General features: G+C 39.3%; 1 protein-coding gene across 1 annotated transcript in view; it reads right to left on the reverse strand.

Annotated features, from left to right (window-relative positions):
• Window positions 1-3,868: 3,868 nt before the first annotated feature.
• Window positions 3,869-27,996, reverse strand: part of LOC101708837 (uncharacterized) — a 148,562-nt gene continuing 124,434 nt past the window's right edge. The window contains exons 5-6 of the mRNA XM_087216106.1: window positions 14,535-14,899; window positions 3,869-6,038 (exon numbers count right to left, since the gene is read on the reverse strand). The gene's annotated coding sequence lies outside the window, so the exon portion shown is untranslated. The remainder of the gene's footprint in view (window positions 6,039-14,534; window positions 14,900-27,996) is intronic.

Genomic DNA, 27,996 nt, shown 5'->3' on the forward strand with positions numbered 1-27,996 from the left:
CAAAAAGTTTAATTTGGCTCATGATTTGAGGGTTTCAGTCCATAGTTGGCTGGCTCTAAGACAGAAAAACATTGTGGAAGATCATGATAGAGGAACACTACTTATTTCATGGCAGCCAGGAAGTAGAGAGAGAAGGAAGGAGCCAAAGATAAGAATATACTCTTCCAGGTCATGCCCCCAGTGACTTTCCTCTTCCAAACAGGCCCTACCTATTCAACTATGAACTCATCAATGGCTTATTCTCTATTATCCAGTCAGCTTCCAAAAGCCTCATCTTTGAATACATGAGACTTTGAGGAGGACATTTTAGATCTAAACTATAACAAACATTAAATTCTAATTTTGATTTTTTTCTCCAGAAATGTTTGATACCAAAGGAAAAAATCCTGAAAGATTAACCCTAGATGACATCAGACTGATTTTGTCCAGCAACAGCATGCAAAAGAAGGATACTTGTTTTGTAATCCTCTTTCCAGTCAAAGATGGCCATATGACAAAGTCAGAACCTCTCTTAGACTTTTCCATTTCTTTATCTGGAAAAAGGTAAAACTTCCCACCTTACCTTCAAATATTTCAACAATGACATTAAATAACACAAGCAAAAACACATGGTGAAATGTAAAGCACTGTGTTCAAGAAATTGTTATTTCCCTGTTCATCTGTGCTAGCACTCTGTCATATAAAACTCTGAGGACTCTGGTTAGAGCCAACGTCAGATTTTAATCAGTTGCACTATCCATTTATAAGGATTCTCTGGAGTTGTGGTGTATTTCTTCTTTTTCTAATAACAATAATATCTGTACCTACTTCTTCAAAGTATATCTATCTGCCTGTCTTCTTATCTAAAACTTTCAACAGCATAGAAACTAATTTTCAAGGGATTTTTAAAATGTATTTCCTATTAAGGATATTGTTTTCTCCGATCTTCTCTCCACCATCAATCTAAAATCAAATGTTGCCATGCAGCTTTAATCTAACCCAGTCTTGTGATGTTATGGGATGCAAACAAACAGGAATTGCTGAGACTAGAAAGCAGCCTGCACTTGAAGCAAGGGCCTCTGTATTTGTCAGCTGTGCATTGCTATAAAGCCCTGGGGCAATTAATTTATAAGGAGAAAAATTTATTTTCACTCATGGCTCCAGTCCAAGATCAGGTGGCCCCATGGCTTTGTGCCTCTGGCAATAGTGTCGCAATGTGGCAGGAGCACTTGCAGAACAAACTTTTTACAGCATGAGTCAGGCTGCAGGGACACAAAGGACTAGTGGAGATCCCACAAATCCTTCCAAGGACACGCCTTCCAATGTCCTAAGGACTCCCAGAAGGCCCCACCTCCTAACAGTCTACAGTTCCTGCAACACCACCACTTTCCTGGGGACCAAGCCTTTAGCCCTTGCACCTTAGGAGGACACTGCCCAACACATAGCAGCCTCCACTACTCAGCCTACACAGTAATCATGGCCTCTGTCTGCTAAAAACAAAACAGCAAAACAACAACAAAAGTCATCTGCAGTAGGAAAAAAGAGTCAGAGGTAGATAAAAAGACTTAGAGTCATTTTGATATGTCCCCTTGATATGAAACCATAAGGAAGAAACTATCTTTGTGGTATTCTTCTCTGAAAGCCTATAACCCTAGTTCAATCATGAGACCTGTACCAGAGAGGAATAAGAGATCACCAAATCTTCTAAAAAGTTGATCCACCTATGGAAAGTGTCTCCATAGTGGGCATGAGCCTTGTAAAGGACTAGGAACAAAGATGCCTAACATGGATGATGGATGGGAACAGCAGGAAAAAGATTTTACAAAGAAACATAATATCTGACTAATACAAAATACCTGACCAACATTCCTCAAAACTGTCCAAAGTCATAAAAAAACTGTCAAAGTCATGAAAAACAAGACTTTTTAAAATGTCATAAATCAGAGGATTTTAAGGGATTGTGATGACTGAGTGCACTGTTAGTCTCCTCAAATGTCTCCTGGCATAGAAAATGTTAGTCTTCTGGAATAGAAAAGGATCACTTGGGGAAAACTGTCGAAATCTGAATAAAGCCTGTAGGTCAGATAATAATAACATACCAGTGTTGATCTCTTAGTTTTGCCGAATATGCCATCATTATTTAAGGTCCTAACTTGGGGGAACTTGGGGGAAAAGCACACATAAACTTGTGTTTGTAACTTTTTTGATAAATCTATAATTATTCCAAAATAAAGTTTCTTTTTAAAAGAAAAATACAGACTTAATAAAAGTATCAACTACTCATAATGCGGGACTTTACTTGAATCATGATCAAATAATTTAAAATTTGTGTCTATGAGACAACTGGAAATTTAAGTGTTACATATTTGATATTAGGAATTAATTGTTAATCACTTTTCAGCGTATTAATAGAATTGTAGTTTTATGTGTTTTTAATTTAATTTTTCTTTTTTTCAGTGATGGAGATTAAACCCAGGGATTCAGACATGCTTGGCAAGCACTCCATTGGTGAGCTACACCCTCATCTATAATTCTTTTAGTTTATACTTCTAAAAAATAAAGGCTGTTTTTACAAGTATAATTACAGAGTGGTGGGAATGTAGCTCTGTGGTAGAATGCTTACCTAGCGGGCTGGGGATTTAGCTCAGTGGTTTCGCCACCTGCTGCACATGAGCAAGGACCCGAATTCGATCCCCGGTACCAAAAAAAAAAAAAAAGAATGCTTACCTAGCATGCATGAGACCCTGGGTTCAAGCCTCAGCAAAAATAAATAAAAAATAGATGAAATGATATGTCATGAATTTGCTTAAAAGCAATGTAAAAGGAAGAAGCTAGTGGATATGGGGACAGGTTAAGAGATATACGTAATTACTGAAAATGAATGATAGAGACATGGAAGATCATCATTCCATTTTGTCTTTGTATATGTTTAGAATTTGCCAGAATTTTAAAAATTAATTTTAAAACTCCAAAGAAGAAAATCCATAATCCCCTAACATTTGATCTCTGCTGCTATATTTGCCCCCTTAGCAACTCTGTAATTACTTCTTTCAGTCCCTGTATTAATCAGCTTTCTGGTTGCTGGAAAAAAATACTTAATATCTGCAGCTTAAAGGAAAAGAGGTTTATTTGGCTCATGGTTCAAGAGATTCAGTCCATGGTCAGTTAGTTCCAAGGCAGAAGGGTGTGGCCAAGTAAAAGTGGTTAGTTCATGGTGGTTAGAAGCCTGAGGATAGGGGAAGAGCATCACTGAGAACAATACCCTCAAAAGCCCACCCCCAACACCTCCTCCAACTGGGTACCACCTCCTAATAGCACACTCAGCCAAGACCACCATGGATTAGTCCACTGTGGGTATTGCACCCTCATGATCCAATCAACTCTCCAGGACTCTTGTAATCCAGGCAAGTTGACAATTAAGCTTAACCATCACAGCCCCCATGCTCACAAAAGCCACCTATCAGCTTGGAGAGTCAGAGTCCTCTTTAGATCTGGCCACCCACCTGAGCCTTTGGAACTTATCGAGGACATTAGAACATCATCACACAGCTGGAAAATCTGCCCAGGGAGCCTATGGGGCCCATAGTGAAGAAATGAGAGTGTTTGTCTGAGGACCATGAGACTAAGAGCAGCCTCATCCTTCAGCCACCTGTAGGAGCAAAGAGGTCCCTCCTCACTCTCACAGCCATGATTTAGAGATTTTAGCTCCTCTCAACCTCAGAGCAAACTGGATCTGAATACAGATGAAGAGGAAAAGAAATGATGATAACTCAAGGCTTAATTCTAATGCAACCCTTTTTTCTTCCCCAGTGCAGGAGTCTTATTAAAGAAACAGCAGGATGCTGACAGGAAACTGTTTGTAAGTAGAAATAACACTTATTATAACAAGTCGGAACAACAGGCAGATAGGTTTATTTGTTTGTTAATTATATCTGGTTTTATTTTCTAATGAGTGCCTTAAGAAAAGGGGGAGCATTCTGACAGTTGTTTGAAACCAACTTTTAAATCCTCATAGAAAGAGGACATGAGCAGTAAGCACAGTCTTGATCTATGAACCAAGAGAAGGCCTCTCTCACCCCTTCTTTTGTTGATTAGAAGTGTGAAGTTTTATGATGTAGAGTCCTGTGAATGGGGGTCTAAATTCCTGCTTTAATGATACCTTGTCAATAGAAAGGTTCTTGCTCACCACTGGGGAAGATACTGATGGAGATACACACAAAATGCATATGTAATTTGTCAACATTTATAAAACATAATCTACAGCTCTTCTCTGAGTATGATATTGCCAGAAAGACAACATATATTTGCCTTTATATAGAAGTGTAAATTTTATCCAGATTGACAAAACATAGCCATGAATCAGAACTTCTTTTGCAGACAGGGTCTCACTGTGTTGCCCAGACTGGCGTCTAATTGTTGAGCTCAAAGAATCTTTCCTTTTGCCTCAGCCTCCTGAATAGCTGGGACTCCAGGCATGCACTAGATGGAACGTTGAGGTGTGGGGATCCTGAGTCCAGTCCAGGGCCAGCCTGGCAGTATTCAAGACTCTGTCTCGAAGAAAAAGAAAGGGGAGAGGGGTATGACTCAAGGAAGCAGTGTGCTTCACATCTTGGCTTTTTTATTCAAAATGAAGTTTTCACATTATACAATCAGATTCTATGTTTTTTAAAAATCCTACAATCAAGGATTCTTCTGAAATCAGATCAACTCAGAGTGGTCTGAATTACTTAAACCAAAGAACAAACATGTGTGATGGATAAAACATAGTCACTAAGAGAAAAAGCAGAGACGATCCAAAGTATCCTCTCAGTTTCCAGAGAGACTGCCCTCCTTTCCTTGCTTCGTATCCTTTCCCCCAGACCACCTTGCCCTACCTTAACTCACCCTCTTCTTGAATTAACCAGTTCTATTGCTGACCAGAATTCCATGGACTCGAGAATTTAATAAAGAAGCTCTCCCTAGATAACAGACATGGTCCTCCCATTCCACTCCTCGTTCCCACAGCAAGTGTGTCTGTTTTGCATTTGGCCCTTACCATCATTATTGGCATATTCTTGACCATTTGTTTGGGTCTTTGTTTCATCCATCTTCTTCTAGTACAATTCCTAAGGACCCTACTGTGTCTTTCATTTGCTGCATTTGTCCCCAGAGTGCTATCAGCAAAGAACACTCCCAGGAATGTTGCCCTTGACACTGAAGAGCCTATATTGTATTGATGGCTTGGGCTTGAAATTTGGGTCCAGGTTAAAAATTCAGGGAAAGGAAGGAGGAGGTCATATCTGTGACTTTAATAAGATTATTTTGAAACCTTTCTGAACCTTTTATGGGGGGGATAATGTAAATTTTTTTCCATCTCCTCCTCCCTTATTGTTTCAAAACTGGTTATTCTTGTTTTCACTGAATCAAGTGTTTCTTTGGATTTGTTTGAATTCTACCAAAAAGCTCAAAAACCAGCTTGTGGGCAAGATGAGAGGCTGAGTTGGCATGGACACTAAACTCAGGGCAGCGGCATCTCCTCAAAGGGACCAGCTCTGCTATTTTCTGAAGTTAGTGCAATATCCATAGCTTTAGGGTATTTGGCAAAATAAAGGGATCAGAAAGCCACCAGTCTCTGGGGAAAAGGAAGGAAACAATTCTTTATTGAATTCTTGAGTCCATGGGATTCTAGCCAACAATAGACCTGGTTAATGCAAGAAGAGGGTGAGTGAAGGTAGGGCAAGAGATTGGGCACTGATTTCTGAGGAATTAAAATAATGGAGATTTTTACTTGAAAAATTTTCAGAACGGAATTTTGTATGCTCTCTTTATGAATATCCACCATATTCTGGAACCTGACTGGAGGCTGTTTAGAAAGATGTCTCAGCTCACCCTTCAGAACTAGTGTATGTGGGGGTTAGAGGAGAGAGAAGAAACTCAGTGGGAAGGAAAAAATTTTTCCTGCTTCTGAGAGCCAAGGAGAAAAATCCAATCCGGAAATTGTTCTTAAGGAGCTTTCTTTCCACCAGCAACTCATCAGTCTTCCCTTGGAGTCTCCAGGAAAACCCATGGAAGAGGTTATGCTACAGTGACAAGAAACTGGAGTTAGGAAAGAAATTGAGCTGAAGGTTGAAACAACTAAACAATGTACTAAGGAAAGAACATGTAATTCATAGCACCTATGCAGTGATCCAGCTGCCTTATGGTGGTGAGGCTGGATCATGGGGAAAATCTGTACAGGAAGGCAACTAGAGAGAGTAGTAGGCCAGGTGTCCAGTGACCAAGTGTAACCATTTCTCCTGAGCTCGTGGGTTGTGGGACAGCAGCAGTCTTCCTGTCTAGACTCTTTTGGGGGCAGTGGGAATTGAACTCAAGGTCTTGCCAAGCACTCTGTCAATGAGCTACATTCACAGCTTGAAATTCTTCATAGCAAGAGCACCACATTTTTATCTTACACAGAGCTCCTCAAGTTGCGTAGCTGGGGTATTTTGTAGAGCTGGGTATTAAGTGGCTTTGGCTATATTAATGGATTCATTTATCTCATTTTTTGAGCTATGTATAAAACTATACTACAAAATGAAGGTGATGAAAAGGTAAAAACTTTAAGAAAGAGAACAAATTTTAAATGCTTTATTGGGAAATGGCATGATGTTAGGGTTGATTGACTGGCTATTCCAGATATCAGAGCTTAACTCCTCTTCACAGATTGTCACAGCAATAAGACCTGCGTACCTACTAAACACTAAAATTTACACTGAAGGTATTTTAGTCTTCTGTCTCTTTCAGTGTGAAGGGATGCTTATTCTAAAATATAATTCTCATTCAACAACACAATATAAATGAAATATATGGCCACTTTACTTTTTATTATTTTACGTTAAGATCAGAGTAATATTCATACTGAAAGGCAAACATTTATTAAAGACTGAACAGTACTGAGGGATAAGCTTAGTGGTAGAGGATGTGTTTAGCAAGTGCACCAAAAAAGAAAATAATAAGAAAGGGTAGGGTGAGAAAATGCTGAATGTAAGTAGGGATCTTTACTAGATTCTGGGATTTCGGAGTTAATATTAAGATCAGGGTTCCAAAAAAAAAAAAAAAAAAGATCAAGGTCAAAATTGGAATTAGGGCTAAGCCTCAGTACCCAACTTGCAGATGTATTACACACAGAAATCAAAGCAGACTATTCATACGTATAAATAAAATATACCACATGTACTCACGAATAATGAAATAAAGAAGTCTTGGTGAAGAGCCAATGAGCCTCAGGGTTAAAGTATGCTGTAGAAATTCAGGGGAGAAGAGAATCGCAGGAACCAGAAAGTCTAAATGTTTGTGTCCTCCAAAAATTCATATGTTGAAATGTAATCACTAATGTAATAGTATTAGAAAGTGGAGCCTTAGGGAGGTGATTATATCATGAGGGCAGAGCCCTTACAAATAGGATTAGTTCCCTTATAAAAGACACCCTACAGAGCTACTTTCCCCCTTCCACAATGTGAAGACACAAGACGAATACACCATCTCTAAACTGAAAAGTGAAACTTCAAGAGACATAAAATCTGCCAGTGCCTTGATCTTGGACTTCTCAGCCTCCAGAACTGTAGAAAATAAATTTTTGCTGTTTATATAAGCAGCCCAAACAGAGTAAGACACAGTCCAAGCTATTGAAGTCCCCTTGGTAGAGGCAGAGTGAGCCCATGTACCGACAAATAATGAAGTAAGTTTGGGAATCAATGAGTGTGTAGTGTATACCCATTCCCAGCAGAGTTACAGGGATCCAGCAGAGGTACGGGGCCGGGGGTGTCCTCAGTGGCAGAGTATATGCTTAAGATGCACAAAGCCCTAGGTTAGATCCCAACACCAATAAAAAAAAATGGAGATCTGGAGGTGGGCAAGCTAAGGTTCTCACCTTCACACAGCTCTAACCCAAGAGGTAGAAAACACACTGATGCCCCCTCAGGGAGACATTGTCCCTGCTCCTGCCAGCTAAATGACTAGAAAATTCTCAGAGAAGATGAATATGAAGAACTGTCTTTGAGTTGTTGATTGAAACAGTTGAAAAAGGAAAGGTATCGATCAGGGAAGTCAAAAAGAGCCATCTTCTTCAGCAAGAGAACATCAGAGAACCGGGAAATAAGAGTGTGGCTTAGGGTGCAGTCCCCAGTCTGTACTCATTAACTGACTGCCTGGAATCCCAAGATAGTCTCAATATTATTTACTTAGGGTAACATTCATCAAAGATAACCTTAGACTATTTTTTCTAAAAGTAAAGAAATACATAGAATAATTTTGCCTTGCTTTAAGCAGTCCTGATCTTTAAAATTTAAAAAAAAGAAATCACTGAAAAATTCTTCTTTATAGAATGTCTTACCACAAGATGTCCTTAAAAAGTAACCTGCCGGCCTTACCGAGGTCCTGAGTCACGCAGAAGACGCCGAATCACCCCGCTGCAGACAGGCAGGTCTGCCCACACCCTGCCTAGATCCCCAGTCCCGCGGAACACGCCGAATCAGCCCGCTGCAGACAGGCAGGTCTGTGCACGCCCTACCGAGGTCCTGAGTCACGCGGAAGACACCGAATCACCCCACTGCAGACAGGCAGCCACCTGATTCCACATTACCAAGGCGCAGAGGACACCAGACCACCAGACCAAGGTACTGAGTCCCACTGTTCCCGGCCCAGAGGTAGGGGCTTCTGAGTCATCGTCCCACTGCTCCTGGTCCAGAGGAAGGGGCTTCCAAGTCACCATCCCTCCCGCTGCTTCCAGCCCAGAGGAAAGGGCTTTTGGGCCACCTTCTGTCCCGCTGCTCCTGGCGCAGAGGAAGGGGCTTCCAGGCCACCATCCCTCCCACCGCTCCCGGCCCAGAGGGAGGGGCTTTTGAGCCACCATCTCACTGCTCCTGGACCAGAGGAAGGGGTTTCCCGGCCACCATTCCTCCGGCTGCTCCCAGCTCACAGGAAAGGGCTTTTGGGTCACCATCCCTACCGCTGCTCGCAGCCCCTGTCCCACCTCACCCAGCTCAGAGGAGGTAATCCGTGCAGGCGCTAACAGCCCCCCGCCCTAGTCGAAATGAGAAAACACATAAATAAGTCTCAAAACCAGACTTCCAGATCACCTACAGCAACCCCAAAGGGAAATGAGATGGAACACTCTGATACTCAACCACCTGGACCCACTGAACTGGCAACAAAAGGGGATCTGGAAAAAATGAAATCAGAAATAATGTCTCAGATAACAGGAGAAATTGTGCCCTTAGTGCAAGACATTCTTAATAAATCTAGAGAGGAGCTGAGGAACATGATGGAATCCCAACATAAGAAACAAATGGAATCCATAAAACAGATGCAAATAGATTTCCAGGACATGAAAATCTCCATTGCAAGTCTACACAGCAGAATGAGCCAGTGTGAGGACAGAATTTCAGATATAGAAGATAAGATTGCAATTAGTAACCAGGAAAAGAAAAATTGCTTCAAAATTATAAGGGAACATGAGAAATCAATCCAGCAGCTGCTAGATGATGCAAAGAAGAATAACATAAGACTGATTGGGCTCAATGAAGAAACAGGAGAGAGTGCAGACGACATAAAAATCTCTTTGCAGAAGTAATGGTAGAAAACTTCCCAAGCAGGGGAAAAGAACTTGACATACAGATAAATGAGGCATATAGGACTCCAAATAGCCTTGATCAAAAAAAATCTACACATAGGCATATAATTGTTAAGATTCCAGAAACTCAAAAGAAGAACAAAGTTCTACAAGCAGTTAGAGAAAAGAAACAAATCACATACAAAGGAAAGTCCTCAGAATCACAGCAGACTTCTCAACACAAACCATCAAGGCAAGAAGAGCTTGGAGTGACATATACCAAGCCCTAAAAGAAAACAGCCTCCAACACAGATTGATGTACCCTGCAAAACTATCTTTCAAAATGGATGGAGAAATAAGATACTTTCATGACAAAGAGCACCTTAGGAACTTTGTGAATACCAAATCAGCACTCCAAAGAATTTTACACAATATCCTAGGAACAGACATTGAGGATCACAACCCCAGGAAACAAAGCAGAATGAACCCATTTGGCATGACAAGAAATTAAATGTAAAGGGGGAGAACCCAACAAAAAGAAAAAGTCATGGCAATGACAAGTCAATACGTTTCAGTTATAACCATCAATGTTAATGGTCTCAATTCACCAATCAAAAAAAATAGACTGGCAGAATGGGTCAAGAAGCAAAATCCAACAATATGCTGCATACAAGAAACACACTTCATTCAAAAGGAAACTCATAGACTGAAAGTTAAAGGGTGGAAAACAATACTCCATGTGGAAGGAACCCGAAAAAAGGCAGGAGTAGCTATCCTCTTTGCAGGTCAAGTAGATTTCAAACCAATACTAATTAAGAGAGATGAAGAAGGACACTACATCCTTGTAAAGGGAAGAATCCAAGAGGAAGAGATGACAATCATAAATATCTATGCACCAAACACTAGTGCACCCAACTATATAAAACAAATACTAACGGACGTGAAAAGCCATATATGCACTAATACAATTGTAGTGGGGGACCTCAACACCCCACTGTCACAAATAGATAGATCAACTAGACTAAAAATAAGTAATGAAATACTAGAACTCAAACGAACTCTTGAACAAATGAATTTAACAGATGTTTACAGAGTCTTCCACCCCACAAAATCTAATACACATTCATCTCAGCTGCACATGGGTCATTCTCCAAAATAGACCACATACTCACACATAGAACATGTTTAAGTAAGTGCAAAGAAATTGAAATTGTCCCCTGTACATTATCAGACCATAGTGAGATGAAATTGGAGATCCATAGCAAAAGAAACTCAAAAAATTTCATAAACATGTGGAAATTGAACAACACACTTCTGAATAACCAATGGGTCACAGAAGAAATTAAAGAAGAAATCAGACAGTTCCTTCAATTAAATGACAATGACAATACAACATATCAGAATCTATGGGACACAATGAAAGCAGTCTTACCAGGGAAATTCATAGCAGTGAATACGCATATTAGGAAAACAGAATGAGCCCAATTAAACAACCTGATGCTGAACCTCAAGCTTCTAGAAAAAGAAGAGCAGGACAAACCCAGAGCTCATACAAGGGAGGAAATTATAAAGATCAGAGGAGAAATTAATGCAATGGAGACTAAGAGAATGATACAAAAAATCAATGAAGCCAAGAGTTGGTTCTTTGAAAGAATCAACAAAATTGATAAACCTTTAGTCAACCTTGTCAGAAAAGAGAAAGAAAAGGCCCAAATCCATGCAATTAGGAATGAAAAGGGTGAAATTACAACAGACCCAGCAGAAATCCAGAGGATCATCAATACCTACTTCCAGAAGCTATACGCCAATAAGATGGAAAACACAGAAGAAATGGACAGATTCCTAGATACATATGAATTACCAAAGTTGAATAAAGGAGACATAAAAATTCTGAACAACCCAATATCAACCAATGAAATTGAAAATGTAATTAAAAACTTACCACCTAAGAAAATCCCAGTCCCTGATGGCTTCACTGCTGAATTCTACAAGACATTTAGAGAGGAACTGCTGCCACTACTGTTTAAACTCTTCAATGAAATTGAAAGGGAAGCAATACTCCCAAATTCATTCCTGGAAGCAAGCATCACCTTGATCCCCAAAGCAGAGAAAGACCCAACTGAAAAAGAGAACTATAGGCCAATCTCACTAATGAACATAGATGCAAAAATCCTTAATAAGATACTGGCAAACAGAATGCAGAAGATCATCAAGAAGATCATGCACCCTGATCAAGTGGGATTCATCGCAGGGATGCAGGGATGGTTCAATATATGAAAATCAATCAATGTAATACACTATATCAATAGAGCCAAGGATAAAAACCATATGATTATCTCCATAGATGCAGAAAAAGCATTTGACAAAATCCAACATGCATTTATGATAAAAACCCTACAAAAAATTAGAATAGATGGCCTCTACCTCAAACTGATAGAAGCCATCTATGAAAAACCAACAGCCAATATCATACTAAATGGTCAAAAACTGAAATCCTTCACACTAAAATCAGGAACAAAACAAGGATGTCCACTATCACCACTCTTGTTCAATATAGTTCTGGAAACATTAGCCACAGCAATTAGACAAGAGAAAGAAATAAAAGGAATAAAGATAGGAAATAAAGAAGTCAAATTGTCATTATTTGCACATGCCATGATACTCTATATAGAAGACCCCAAGAACTCCACCAAAAGTCTTCTAGACTTAATAACCAAATGCAGTCAAGTAGCTGGCTAAAAGGTCAACACATAAAAATCAATAGCTTTCCTCTACGTGAAAGACAGACTCACTGAGAGAGAAATAGGGCAAATAATTCCTTTCACAATAGCATCCAAAAAACTGAAATACCTAGGAATTATCCTAATGAAAGAAATCAAAGACCTCTTCTCTGAAAACTATGGCACTCTGAAAAGAGAGATTGAAGATGATATCAGAAAATGGACAGACATCCCCCACTCCTGGGTAGGAAGGATAAATACAGTGAAAATGGCCATACTTCCAAAACTGCTATATAGATTTAACGCAATTCCAGTTGAGATCCCAGAAGCATACTTCATAGACCTCGAGAAAACAATCCAAAAATTCATTTGGAGCAAGAAGAGACCCAGAATAGCAAAAGCAATTCTAGGTAACAGAGACATGGCAGAGGGTATCACAATCCCCAACCTGCAACTATACTACAAAGGTACTGTGATAAAAACAGCATGGTACTGGCAAAGAAACAGACCTGAGGACCAGTGGAACAGATTAGAAGATGCAGAAACAATGCCAGACACACTCAGCCATCTCATCTTCAACAAAGGAGCCAAACACCCTCACTGGAGGAAAGATAGCCTCTTTAATAAATGGTGCTGGAAAAATTGGGCTTCAACTTGCCAAAGATTAAAACTAGACCTGTAGCTCTCACCATGCACTAAACTAAAATCAAAATGGATTAAAGATCTAAATATTAAAATAGAAACTCTGAACCAGTTGGAACAGAGGTTAGGTAGAACCCTTGAAGACATCGATGTAGGAAAAGATTTTATGAACAAAACCTCAGTTGTCCCTGAACTAGCACAAACAATCAACAAGTGGGATCTCTTCTTATTAAAAAGCTTCTGCACAGCAAGAGAAACCACCAGCAGTGTGAAGAGACAATCCACAATGTGGGAAAAAATCTTCACCTGCTCTTCCTCAGACAAAGGTCTACTATCTCGAGTCTATAAAGAACTTAAAAAGATCAGACCTCCCAAATTTAAAGACCCAATCCAAAAATGGGCATCTGAAATGAACAGACATTTCTCAGACAAAGAAGTAGAAATAGCAAATAAATACATGAAAAAATGTTCAACGTCACTGGTCATTCGAGAGATGCAAATGAAAACAACTCTGAGATTCCACTTCACTCCAGAAACAATGGCTGCTATCATGAAATCAACCAATAACAAATGCTGGTGGGGCTGTGGGGAAAGAGGAACCCTGCTCCACTGCTGGTGGGAGTGTAGACTGGTGCAAGCACTGTGGAAATCTGTATGGAGATACCTCAAAGAACTAGGACTGGAAGTTCCATTTGACCCCGCTATTCCACTGCTGGGGATCTTCCCCAAAGAATTAAAAGAATCATACCACAGTGATATATGTGCACCCATGTTCATAGCAGCGCAGTTTGTAATAGCTAAAGCTTGGAAACAGCCCAAATGCCCATCAAATGGAGACTGGATAAATAAAATGTGATTTTTTTATAAAATGGAGTACTACTCAGCCATAAAAAATGAGAAATTAGAGACATTTATAGATAAGTGGATGCACATTGAGGCCATACTCTTAAGTGAAATAAATAGGACACAGATGTGTAAATGCCGAATAGTTTCTCTGGTGTGAGAAACTGAAAGTGTAAATAAGGACTAAATGTATAATAGGTAATGTGAAATAGGAAGAAAAGGGGCAAAGGGGAAGGAAGTGGGAGGGCTAGGGGAAAGGATAGAAGGGAATGGGATTAATGTGAGAAAATGGAAAAATAGGAACAAAATCTTTGTAAATAGGGAGGACTGGAGGGGTTGAAGGGAGGGCTGGGCAAGGGTGAAAAATAAGAACCAAGAGAGACTATGTAAAGGTGCAAATTTCCAATGATGAATGTCATTATATTGTATACCTAAAATGTACCAATTATTAGAATGAATAATCGATAATGTAAAATAGGAAGAAAAGGTCCAAAGGGGTAGGGGTAGTGGGAGGCGCAGGGGAAAGGAAAGAAGGGAAAGGAAAAAATGCTGAGAAATGGAAAAAATGGAAATAAAGTCTTTGTAAATAGGGAAGGGTGGAGGGCGTGAAGGGAGGGCTAGGAATGGGGAAAAAATAAGAACCAAGATGCATTATATAAAGGTACAATTCCCAATGAGAAATGTAATTGTGTTGTATACCTACAATGTACCAATAAAAGAATTTAATACCAAAAAAAAAGTAACCTGCCATTGTACCACATTTTAGGTAGAATTGAACTTACCTTCACACAAGGATTTTATATGTAACTTCTGCTCCATACAGTCAGGTAGCCTTTTAGTTGATCCAGAATCATAAATAAAATAAGCAGTCATCCTTCAACAACATTATCCAATTGAGAAATGTGGAAAAGCAGTCAACACAACAATCTTCCTGTCAGCAGCTATATTATTAGGCTGCAACTTTCTAGTTTCCTGTATGTTGACAGGAAACTGATCTCCTGGTGGAGAAAGAATAAGACAACATATACTCACAGGAGCATTTCTTCACCCCATTAAATATTAGGCAGAGCCAATGTGTCAACACATAGTTATTTCCATGGCTGTGAGAAATGTGAAGTCACAGATGGGCACGACTTCCAGGAAAATTCTAAAACGAAATAAACAGATGATGATTTGTGAACACTTAGAAATTAAGAGGTGATTGATCAGGATCAGCCTTATTTCACTAAAAGATCATGATAAATGGCATTGTATTTTCTTTTTTAGTTACTATATATGCCGGTAAAGTTGAAAATTTCCATAGATAAAACTTGTCCAAATTTTAGTGACATATGAAGTCATTATATCATCATAGACAAGGTGAAAAAAAAAAGTGAGTAGAGTGAAACTGCAGTTATGTGGATCTGTGTTTTCTTGAGTAGTTATACTAAATGCTTGATGAATACACTGACGTGAACCTGGAGGAAGGTCCCTAATAGTGTACCACAGGGCTCCATTCTGTCCAGCATTTTATTAATGCCTGGAATAAAGATTCAGACAGCCCTATTATCAAGATTGCATAGTATACCAAGCTGTAAGGCTAACAAATAACAGAATCTGAAATAGTCAGTAGACAGAAGAGAGGATCAAAACAAACAAAATACAGTCTCTAAAACATAAACAGAAATTTTTACTTTTAGGATTTAATATAAAGACAAAATCTGACTTGATGGACAATCATGTGTCAACTAGATTTATTAATTGACCACAGATTTTGTTTTATATGAGTTCTTAATAAAATATGGATCTTAAAAACAACAACAGAAAGCTAATAGATATGTGCCAATTAACATTTATATTTCTCCTTGGTTATCAAGGACTTTTATTTTCTTTATACACTTCTGGATTTTCCAGACTTTCTACAATGAACATATGCTACTTTTATGAACAGAAAATACTATTCTTACCATTTAAAAATATTCAAATGACTATCTTATGGAAGTTGGAGCTGGCTACTCTGTATAATTTAAAGGCTGAAATTAGGAAAGATTACTTGCAGTCACAGGAGCCAACTTTGAGCTGAGTATCAAGCTCATAGCAGAGCAAGGTCTGTCCCTGAAATGTTCACAGAAACACTGGCTGACTTCAGAGATAGAATAGCATGGTGGTGAAATGTCTGACTCTGCCAAACTACCTAGGCTTGATTCTTAGCTGTGCCACTTACTCAGATAAGACATTCCACTATTTCTCCATTTACACAAAGACTATAACCTTAACTGTACTATGCATGTGGTTACTAAGGTTAAATGGGTTCACGCACATAAACAGTTTTAAGATTATTATCTAGTCTTTGATCAACAAACATGATTATATTAGTCCCCCATCTTGTCTGTGGGAAACATATTCCAAGACCCTCAGTGAAGGCCTGAAACCACAGATAGTCCTGAACCCTAGAAATAAGCATTTATCAAACGCTATGGCTGTAACATTTGCAGTTTGAGATGTGACAGAAAAACCAATATGAATCATTTCCTTCCCCACAATTTTAAGAGTAAACAATTTGTTCTTATTATAGACCTTAGAAACCTCAGAAATATATGATTTTTTTTTCTTTTCTTATGATAGAGATCTTTCACCTTGTCTTGGTTATTTTTCTTGTTGCTGAAGCAAAATACTCAACACCCACAAGTTAAAGGAGGAAATGTATATTTTGGCTCACAGTTTGTAGAGATTTCAGTCCATAGGTGGCTGGCTCCAATGCAGGGTGGCAAGACAGAGGAGCATCACAGAGGAGAAACAGTCCATGGCAAAGCAGGAAGGAGGCAGCAAGTGGCAGTAGCAGCAGCAAGTCTCCCTGTCCCTTTTATCCTTCTAGGCTACAAGCCTTTTGGAGGTGCCACCCACACCAAGTGGGGGCTTTCCCATTATCCACCCCTAGAACTATGCTAAACCAATTAATAGATTAATCCAGAACCACACACCCTTACTACCAGTATCACACACCATGATCCAGCCACCTCTGAAAAGCCCCACCTATGTGCAGTTGAGGCTTTGGGAGGACATCTACCTATAAACCATAACACACCTTTTCCCTTAAAGAAAACTTGTTTGCAATTTCTCTTTGCATATTTGAATTGCTAACATCAATACTCTTATGCATCAAGGCCATTATTAAGTGAAAGGTTACTTGAACACAAGCATTGTAATACTGTGACAGTAGATCTGATAACTGAAACAGTTACTAAGTGACTAGCAGATGGGTAATGTAGGAAACAGGGAAAGGGGATGTTACTAGAAACCCTGTCCTTGTCTCCTGTGAGCCACAACAGCACAAGGTGAATTAAAGAATAAAGACAGAAAACGAGACTTAGAGAAGAAACTGGGGCCAGAACCCATCCCATGGATGCCAACAGCCACTGCCTGCACAGGACCATGCCACCCAGCAGAGGTTCCAAGGGGAATATAAAGGCCATGGTTATGAGCCCCAGAAGATAGAGCAGAAGTGAACAACAGAGAGGGCCTATCTGAGGCTCTTCAATGAAATTTGAAGCCCACTGGGAAAGTGAAGAAAATCTCTTCAATAAAAGCACACTGGACCATCATGGTTGGTAAGCTGGTGGGATCAGTACCTCTCATAGAAACCCACACTTGCTTAGGGAGAGAACAGCTGGAACCTGCAGTAGAACCTTGCAGAGTTTAATCCTGCAGGAGGTCAGGGACCTCAACTTGGACCTTGAAGCCAGAAATCAGCCTGAATCTCAGTAGATTACAGCTGGCTTGTTGAGACTAATCAACTTAGACCTACACACTGCTGCCCACATTGTCTCTGCCCATAGCAGAGACATATCCTGAGGGAGAACTTTTTTTTTTGGTTTTGTTTTGTTTTTATTTTTTTTTTTCTTTTCTTTTCTTTTCTTTTTTTCTCTTTCTCTCCCTCCTGTCTCTATATTTCTCTCCCTCCTGGCTCTATATTTCTCTCCCTCTTTGTTCCTGTTCCTGTCCCATTTTGAATTGTTTCTCTCTGTCCTCTCGACTGTCACTATTACAGGAAGGTGAATAAAATTCCTAGCTTCCCTATTGTCATCAGTTTTTTCTGTAATTGTCTCTGTTCTTTTGCTGTCTTTTCCTCCTGTCTTCAACAGGTTCCCACAATTTGTGTGATATTCTCGTGTCCTCTAGCCTCACCTCTAACCTTTCCATCTCCCTCTATCTCTCTATCCCTCTCTCCCCAACCCCTTCTAAATCCTTATCCCAAAGGGAAAATTTGCCATATTGAAGGGTTTACTTACTACAAACATGTTTTGGGTTGGCCCTAGATTTTGATCTAGATCATGCAGTTAAAGGTGACAAATTAACTACCACAAATTGTCATTTTCTAAGCTGTGTTTGATGCTGTTGTTGATGCTGATTGTGTCAATTGGGCTAAGGTGTCATGATTGATCTAATCAGTGGTCCTTCCTGGTATACTGAAAATGAGAGCGCCTAAGAGTCATTAGAGACTCAAAACCTAGAAAGTCCAGCTATACCTGGAAGATATCTCTGAGAAGCAATCACTCCATAGGGGCGCTAAACACAAGTAATAAAGATACTCACAAAAAGAAATATGAAGTATCAGCCCAGGAATCAAAGCAAAAAACAACACCAACAACAGAAATAAAAATGAGAAGACATCTTGGCAGGACACAAACTCAGACTTCCAGATCACCAAAAGCAAATTCTGGGGGAAACAAGGTGGAAAAATATGATAACCACCTGGAAACCCTGAACTGATAGCATAGGAAGTAACAAAACAAATGAATGCAGCTCTAGAAAAATTCAAAATAGAAATAATCTCCCAGATAGCTGCAGAGATGTTGAGCAGAGTGAAAGACATGATTAGAGACTCTTGAACAAAAACAGATAAAAAATAGATAAGCTCAGGACCATGCTGGAAGCCACGAATGCACAGCATAAGAAAGAAATGGAAATCATGAACACCCAATATAGGAAAGAAATGGAATCCATGAAAGAGATTCAAACAGATATACAGGAGATTAAAAATGCCATTGAAAGTATTCACAGCAGACTGAGTGAATGTGAAGATAGAATATCAGATATAGAAGACAAGATTGTGGTTAGTGACCATGAAAACAGAGATTTCTTAAAAATAGAAAGGGACCATGAGAAATCAATCCAGCAGCTGCTAGATGATGTGAGGAAGAATAACATAAGACTGATAGGAGTCCACGAAAAAGCAGAAGAAAGTACAAATGGCATTAAAAAAAACTGTTCACAGAAGTAATAGAAAACTTCCCAGACAGAGGTAGAGAATTTGACATACAGATAAGTGAGGCATAAAGAACTCCAACTAGCCATGAACCAGAAAAAAATCTACACCTAGACATAAAATAGTCAAGATCCCAGAAAACCAACAGAAGAACAAAATCCTACAAGTAGGGAAAAGAAACAAATCACCTATAGAGGAAAGCTAATCTGAATCACAGAAGACTTCTGAACACAAACTTTCAAGTCAAGGAGAGCTGGAAGTAAAGTATTTCAAGCAATAAAAGCAAATAACTTCCAACCTAGACTGTTGTGTCCTGCAAAATGATCTTTCAAAATTGATGGGGAAATTAGATACTTCCATGACAAAAAACACCTGAGAAATTTCATGAACACCAAACCAGCATTACAAACAATTCTAAACAATATCCTAGAAAAAGACAATGATGGTCACAACTCCATCAGGCCCAACAGACCAAAGCCACCAGGCAAGGCAAGAAACTAAAGGGAAAGGGTGAAAAATAAAAAATATACAAGAGCCAACAACAGTAAAACATCATGACAAGGATGAGTCAATATTTATCAATTATAACCATCAATAGTAATGGCCTCAATTCACCAATCAAAAGAAATAAACTGGCAGAATGGATTAAGAAACAAAATCCAACAATGTGCTGTATACAAGAAACACATCTAATTCAAAAAGAAATTCATAGACTTAAAGTAAAAGGATGGAAAACAGTTCTCCATGTGACAGGAACCCGGAAAAAACCACAGGTAGCAATCTTATTTGCAGACCAAGTAGATTTCAAACCAAAACTAATTTAGAGAGACAAAGATGGTCATTATATCCTTGTGAAGGGAACAATCCAAGAGGAAGAGATGACAGTCATAAATATATATGCACCAAATACAAATGCCCCCAACTATACAAAACAAATATTAATGGACATGAAAAACAAATAAGCACTAATACAATTGCAGTGGGGGACCTCAATATCCCACTGTCACAAATAGACAGATCATCTAGACAAAAAATCAACAACAAAATTCTAGAACTGAGCCAAGCTTTTGAAAAAATGGACATAATAGATGTCTACAGAGTGTTCCATCCCACAAAATCAGAATATACATTCTTTTCAGCGGCACATGGGTCATCCTCCAAAACAGACCACATGCTAGCTCATAGGACATGTTTAAGTAAATGCATAAGAATTTAAGTTACCCCCTGTATATTATCAGACCGTAGTGCAATAAAATTGAGAATTAATAGTATAAGAAACTGCAAAACCCCCACAAACATGGAAATTGAATAACACCATCCTGAAAAACCAATGGGTCACAGAGGAAATTAAAGAAGAAATTAGACAGTTTCTACAAGTAAATGATAATGCCAGTGCAACATACAGGAATCTAGGGGACACAATGAAAGCAGTTCTATGAGGGAGATTCACAACACTGAATTCCCATATTATGAAAACAGAGAGAGCTCAAATAAACAACCTAATGCTAAACCTCAAGCTCCTACAAAAAGAAGAGCATGACAAACCCAAAGCTCATACAAGAGAGGAAATTATAAAGATCAGAGCAGAAACCAATGCAATGGAGACTAAGAGAAAGATATAAAAAAATCAATGAATTGAAGAGTTGGTTTTTTGGAAGAATAAATAAAATTGATAAACCCTTAGCCAAGCTTATCAAAAAAAGGAAAGAAAAGGCTCAAATACATGCAGTTAGGAATGAAAAAGGCGAAGTCACAACAGATCCAGCAGAAATCCAGAGGAGCATCAATACCTACTTCAAGAACCTATATGCCAATAAGATTGAAAACACAGAAGAAATGGACAAATTCCTAGATATATATAAATTACCAAAATTAAATGAAGATATAAAAATTCTAACCCCCCCAATTACAATCAGTGAAATTGAAAATGTAATTAAAAATTTACCAACAATGAAAAGCCCAGGTCATGACAGCTTCACTGCTGAATTCTACAAGACATTTAGAGAAGAACTATTGCCATTACTCTTAAACTCTTCAATGAAATTGAAAGGAAAGCAATACTTACCATTCATTCCTCGAAGCAAGTGTTACTTTGATTCCAAAACCAGGGAAAGACCTAACCAAAAAAGAGAACTACAGGCCAATCTCCATAATGAACATAGATGCAAAAATCCTCAACAAGATACTGGTAAACAGAATACAGAGGGTTATCAAGATCATACACCAAGTCAGATTTATCTCAGGGATGCAAGGATGGGTCAACATACATAAATCAATACATGTAATACACTACATTAACAGAGCCAAGGACAAAAACCATATGATCATCTCAATGGATGCAGAAAAAGCATTCAACAAAATCCAACACCCATTCATGATAAAAATGCTACAGAAAATTGGAATAGAAGGTCTTTATCTCAACCTGATTAAGGCTGTCTATGAAAAACCAACAGCGAACATCATGCTAAATGGTCAAAAACTGAAAACTTTCACGCTAAAATCAGGAACAAGGCAAGGATGCCCACTATCACCACTCCTGTTCAACATAGTTCTGGAAACATTAGCCACAGAAATTAGACAAGAAAAAGAAATAAAAGGAATAAAGATAGGAAAGAAAGAAATTAAACTGTCATTATTTGCTGATGATATGATACTTTACATAGAAGACCCAAAAGACTCTGCCAAAAGACTTCTAGACTTAATTGACAGATTCAGTAGAGTAGCTGGATACAAGGTCAATACTCAAAAATCAATAGCCTTCTTGTACACAAATAAAAGACTCACTGAGAGAGAAATTAAGGAAAAAATCCCTTTCACAATAGCATCCAAAAAAATGAAATAACTAGGAATCAATCTAACAAAGGAAGCAAAAGACCTCTACACTGAAAACTACAGCACTCTGAAAAGAAGAGCTCAAAGAGGTTATAAGAAAATGGAAAGATACCCTTTGCTACTGGGTAGGAAGAACCAATATAGTGAAAATGGCCACACTTCCAAAACTACTATATAGATTTAATGAAATGCCAATTGAAATTCCAACAATATACTTCACAGTACTAGAGGAAACAATGCAAAAATTCATTTGGAACCAGAAGAGACCGAGAATAGCAAAAGCAATTCTAGACAACAAAGACATGGCAGGGAGTATCACAATCCTCAATTTGAAACTATACTACAAAGCCATTGTGATAAAAACAGCATGGTACTGGCAAATAAACAGACCCAAGGATCAGTGGAATAGACTAGAAGATGCAGAAACAACTCCAGACATACTCAGCTACCTCATCTTTGACAAAGGAGCCAACCATCCTCACTGGAGGAAAGATAGCCTTGTTAATAAATGGTGTTGGAAAAACTGGATTTCAACCTGCCAAAGATTAAAACTAGACCCCTATCTATCACCATGCACTTAACTGAGATAGAAGTGGATTAAACTTCTAAATATTAAAACAGAAACACTAACCTTTCTGGAAGATAAGTTAGGTAGAACTCTTGAAGACACTGGCATAGGAAAAGACTTTATGAACAAAACCTCAGTAGCACAGGAACTAGCACAAAGAATCAACAACTAGGATCTCATCTTATCAAAAAGCTTCTGTACTGCAAGAGAAACAATCAACAAAGCTAAGAGACAACCTACAATGTGGGAAAAAAAATGTTAGCAGCAGTTTCTCAGACAAAGGTCTACTATCTAGAATATATAAATAACTTTAAAAAATCAGCCCCTCCAAATATAAAGACCCAATTAAAAAGTGGGCATCTGAAATGAACAGACATTTCTCAGACAAAGAAGTAAAAGCAGCAAATAAACATATGAAAAAATGCTCAACATCACTGGTCATTCAAGAGATGCAGATGAAAACAATGCTGAGATTCCACCTCACCCAGAAAGAATGGCTGCTAACAAGAAATCAACCAGTAACATATGCTGGCAGGGGTACGGGGAGAAAGGAACCCTTCTCCATTGTTGGTGGGAGTGCAGACTGGTGCAACCACTGTGGAAATCAGTATGGAGACACCTCAAAGAACTAGGACTAGAGGTCCTGTTTAACCCAGCTATTCCCCTACTGGGTATCTTCCCAAAAGAATTAAAAGAATCATACCACAGCAATGTATGTGCACCCATGTTCATAGTGGCACAGATTGTAATAGCTAAAGCTTGGAAGCAGCCCAAGTGCCCATCAACTGGAGACTGGATAAAGAAGATGTGTGGTTTTTTTTTTATATAAAATGGAGTAATACTAAGCCATAAAGAATGAGAAACTAGAGACATTTATAGCTAAATGGATCCACATTGAGCCGATACTCTTAAGAGAAATAAATACGACACACATGTGTAAATACCAAATAGTTTCTCTGGTGGGAGAAACTGAAAGTGTAAATAAGGATTAAAATAATTAAATGTATAATTGATAATGTGAAATAGGAAGAAAAGGTCTAAGGGGGTAGTGGAAGTGGGAGGAGAAGGGGAAAAGAAAGAAGGGAAAGGAAAAATTATGAGAAAAGGAAAAAATGGAAACAAAGTCTTGTAAACAGAGAAGGGTGGAGGGAATGAAGGGAGGGCAGGAAATGGAGAAAAAATGAGAACCAAGACACATCATGTACAGGTACAAGATCCCAATGATGGATGTAACTGTATTGTATACCTAAAATGTACCGATAAAAGAATTTATGGGAAGAAAGAGAGAGAGAGAGAAGAATCTGGATTCTGGGCCTTATCAATGCTGCTCTGAGCAACAACGACGAAGGCACCCAGAGCTTGCCACTATTTATTGGGTTCATAGGGTGTAACAGATGACGGGGGAGGGGGGGGCGGGCGGGCGCGATAATCCTAAATTGACAAGGATCTTCTAATGGAGGAAGTATCAGATGTCTTGGAGGGTGGTGGTTATCCTATGACCATGAGGATCTTATCCTGATGAGAATCTTGCATTGATGAGAAGCTTATGTTGATTAGCAGTGAGATGAGCAAAGAAGTTCTTACAACAGTAGGTGGGGTGAGTTAAGCTGATAAGGAATTTGTCCCTCCCCAGGTAAAACCTTTCTCTTATTATTCGGTTCTTAAGGAACCAGGATATCTTCAACTGATGTAATCTTGCCCTTGAGTGTCACAGCATCACAAGACCATTGAGGACTCAGCTGTGACTGGACACAAAAATGTAGTCATGTTTTGGCATGTTATAGCCAGCCTGCAGGCAAGAAGACTAGGCCTAGTCATAATTTAGTTATGAAATCATTTTCCCCCAAAATTATGTAGAATGGCTCCAGACAGGGTAACATATATAGTATGGATACCCTGGACAAACGCGTGATTCGTATCATGGGAGGAACACAGCAGGATGGAGCAAGATTTCATTGTGTTACAAAGGAGGGTATATAATTTAATACTTAAGGATTATTATTTCTGGAATTTTCCATTTAATATCTTTAGACCTAATTTGAGCACAGGTAACTGAAACTGGGGAAAGCTGAAAGTGCAGATAAAAGGGAAATACTATATTATTATGTTCTGTTAGAAATGGTATGGAAATGGTCTCTGCTCTGCTTAAGAAATTAAACTAAATGATTATAAAGAGTTCTCTCCAATTCCATGATCTCACTGTTCTAGATCAAAGTGCACCCTTTCTCAGGTGGTACTGTCTTTTCACCTAAACCTGCACTCCTGTATAGAATCCTGATAATAACATTATTGCAGGAGAGAGGAATATAGTCCAAAGGAGGAAGTGCTCAAAGGTTACTGAGAACCTCTTGTAGGTTTCATTACCTTAAATAAGAATAATAGGAAGTAGGCTCCGGAGTGGCACTGGATACATAAATCATTTAACAATTTGAGGTCCTGGCACCTATACAAAGGGTGGGGCATGGATGAAGTTACAAGACAAAGAGGAAGAAGGACATTTTGCGCAGAGAATAAATTCTTGGGTGAGAAGAAGTGTGGTGAGAAAAAAGAACTGGGTGAAGGTCCCTGGGTGCAGTGAAGGGAGCAAGGTAGAGCATGGTTCAGATAAAGCTGGAGAGACTCTGGGCCTTGTGTTCATGTTAAGCAATATTGTATCTTAAAATAATGGGAAGGCTTCCAACACTTCAAACATTTCATTTAGAATAGGAAATGGGAGTGTGAAGATCAAATGAAGGGATCGCTCTAGGTACATTGTGGGAAATACAAATTAAAATGGTCACAGACAGAGTAATAAGAAGGCTTGTACAGGAGGCGATATTAGACCACATGGCAGAAGGGGAAGTAAGAAGAGTGGATTCAGAGAATGAATAGGAAGGTCAAAGCAGAGGGAAATGTCATGGTGACTCCATGCTCCAGCCTGCTCTGCAATGGCTATAATGCCTTCCAGTGAGCTGAGAACATAAAGAGGTTTGGAAGCAAACTCCAGAGTTTGATTTTGGCTGTGCTGTGTTTTGATGTCTGTGAGACTCCTAAGTGGAGATGTTGAGTAGGAAGTGGGATATGTGAGTCTAGAGCTCATAGGAGAGACTTGAGCTGGGGAAACATTTTGGCCATAAATCAATGACAGAATAAGAAGAGAAGAGAATCTATGGTTAAGCCATGATCATCTTAATTCATTTACCTGGGAAGAATAGGACAAAGCTGCATAAAAGCTATACAATGGGCAAAACCAGAAGAGTCTTATATCACTGCAACCAAGAAAAGTCAGCATTTGAGTTGAGTGTAGTTCAGTTGTAGGGTGCTAGCCTACCATACAAAAAATCCTAAGTTCAATCCCCCAGCACTACAGAGAGAAAGAGAGTTGGAGGAGGAAGAGTCAACAGTAGAGATTCTTGCCAAGAGGTCGAAGAAGGTGAATGATCCTGCTACAGACTGTTCTATTGGCCAATGAGGCAGGAACTGGTCTGACAGTAACCTGAGGAGTAAGTAGAAAACAAATAAGCAGTGTTTGCAAGTGTGGATATTCTTTCTAGAAGTTTCTGTGAAGAGGAAAGAATGTAATGGCTTGAGGAAAAGGAAATGTTGGGATACATGAAGAGTCTTCACTCACCTCACCGTCTGTGGGAGTCTTTTATGTGCCTTAAAGCTGGCAAGAAGAAACTAGTTACAAAGGAAAGATTGAATATGAAATAATGAAGTGTACAGCACAGGAGATGGATAAGGCGCTTTGGAAAGCCCAGGTGGCCTGGGGGACTTGCCTTTAGGCCAAGGACATGAGGAAGGTCATATTGTCCGGTCCTGGGTGTCACAAAGGGTGAGAACTTTCGTGGCACAGTGAAAACAGTTGACGGAGAGGAGAGGAGTTGGAATCAAAAACTCCAAGTTGCCCTCCGAGTTCAGTTTCAAGCAAAATATTTTTTTTAATTTTTATTTTATTGGTACATTTTAGGTATACAATATAATTACATGCATCATTGGAAATTTGCACATTTACATAATCTCTCTTGGTTCTTATTTTTCCCCCTTCCCCTCAAGCAAAATATTTATGAGCAGTTGGTAGGGTATTTCTGAAGAAAGCCTAAGTCAAGTGTCTCTGAGATAATCCTTGCCCAAACAAAAATTGCAGCTATCCCTCTGTGTTTAAGAGCTCGTGGATCCCTTCCAAGCTGAAATCCAGACCAATCATTTTATGAGAAAATGATATAAGCTGTTTCCTCATTCAGGCCTTAAAATTATCCCTTGGTGCCATACTATGTTGCAAATGAAGAAACTGAGATCAACCCTATGACTCACCTAACCAGAATGGGAGAGTCTGGAAGGCTCGGGGGTCCAAGTTTCCACATCTTCAGATGTGTAGAATATCTGGATAGCATGAGGCCATTATCAGAGATACCCATCCCAAGAGCTTACGATGTCATGGCAGGGAAGGAAATCTACTTTGTTCTCAGCATCTGCTGGGTGCCAGGCTCTGTGTCAGCAGCTTTTACAGACATTATTATATTTAATTTCCCTAACACTCTATCACAGCAGGATCTGAGTGTGTACCCAGGAGAGAAATCTGCCTTGCTGCTTTGCTGCACCAGGCTGGTTATTTTGCCTCCCCAGTGACTTTCATGTGTGGCTCAGGCTGAGCTACCAGGCCCATGAGGAGGTAAGTGTTTGAGGGTAAGGCAGGACATTTCCACAGTATTTCCACACTTGGTTCACTCCACTGTGAGAGAGAGTTTCTATTTTTATCCTCTCAATTTTCCTTTTTTCTAAGCTGCATTCCACACGACTATTTGTCATCATTGCCCAATAGGACCAAAATTCTCAAATGTCATAAGAATGAGGGATGCGAAAACTGAGTGAATCCTCACCAAGGACCTCATACATTGTTCTTCCCTAAGCCAACAATACCAATTCCCAATCCTCACCCTCATAGCACTCCTCATCTCTCCACTGACCTGGCCAGAGTGAGTCACTGAGTGGGGCTTCAAGGGAGAAGTGAGGTTTCCAAGAAATAGGGGCTAAGGGATCCATGTCCTCCCGCTTGGGACCCTTAGGATCAGCAGTTTCTTTGTCACCCTACCCTAACTGCAACACTTCCCATGAGGATATTCATGACTCCACTTTCATGTTATGAATTCCTACAACTTTTTCTGAGCATAGTAGTTTTCCAAGCTTTAGAACAAGGTGTTAGGAAAACTGTTAAGTAGAAAGCTGAAAACTGAACACAAAACTCATAAAAGTAGACCCCAAACTATTTGCTCTTGAGAAACAAAGCTCCAACCCCAAGGAATCTATTGCTTCACAAGGTAAATAAACGATGTGTATATAACCCAGAATACCTGGGGAATTGCTGAATGGGGCAGAGACTCAGAACTTGCTTCACTCCCATTGGAGAGGAATTCCTTCTCCCTTCCCTCTCCAGCCTTCACAGTCTTCTACTTCACTCCCTGCCTACACTCTTCCTCCTTGTAAAAGTAGGGGAGGCTTACTTCCCACAAGTTTGCACCAGCCATCCCCAATTGACTTCAGTATGTCAATCATTGATAATTCACTAAATACAAGCTACTCGGCCAACTAGAGAAAATTCCCTTTCATTACCTATCACCTG

The sequence above is a fragment of the Heterocephalus glaber genome, unplaced genomic scaffold (assembly GCF_053883595.1).
Source record: "Heterocephalus glaber isolate CG9 unplaced genomic scaffold, H.glaber_assembly_v1.0 deba00001457, whole genome shotgun sequence".
NCBI classification, from domain to species: domain Eukaryota; kingdom Metazoa; phylum Chordata; class Mammalia; order Rodentia; family Bathyergidae; genus Heterocephalus; species Heterocephalus glaber.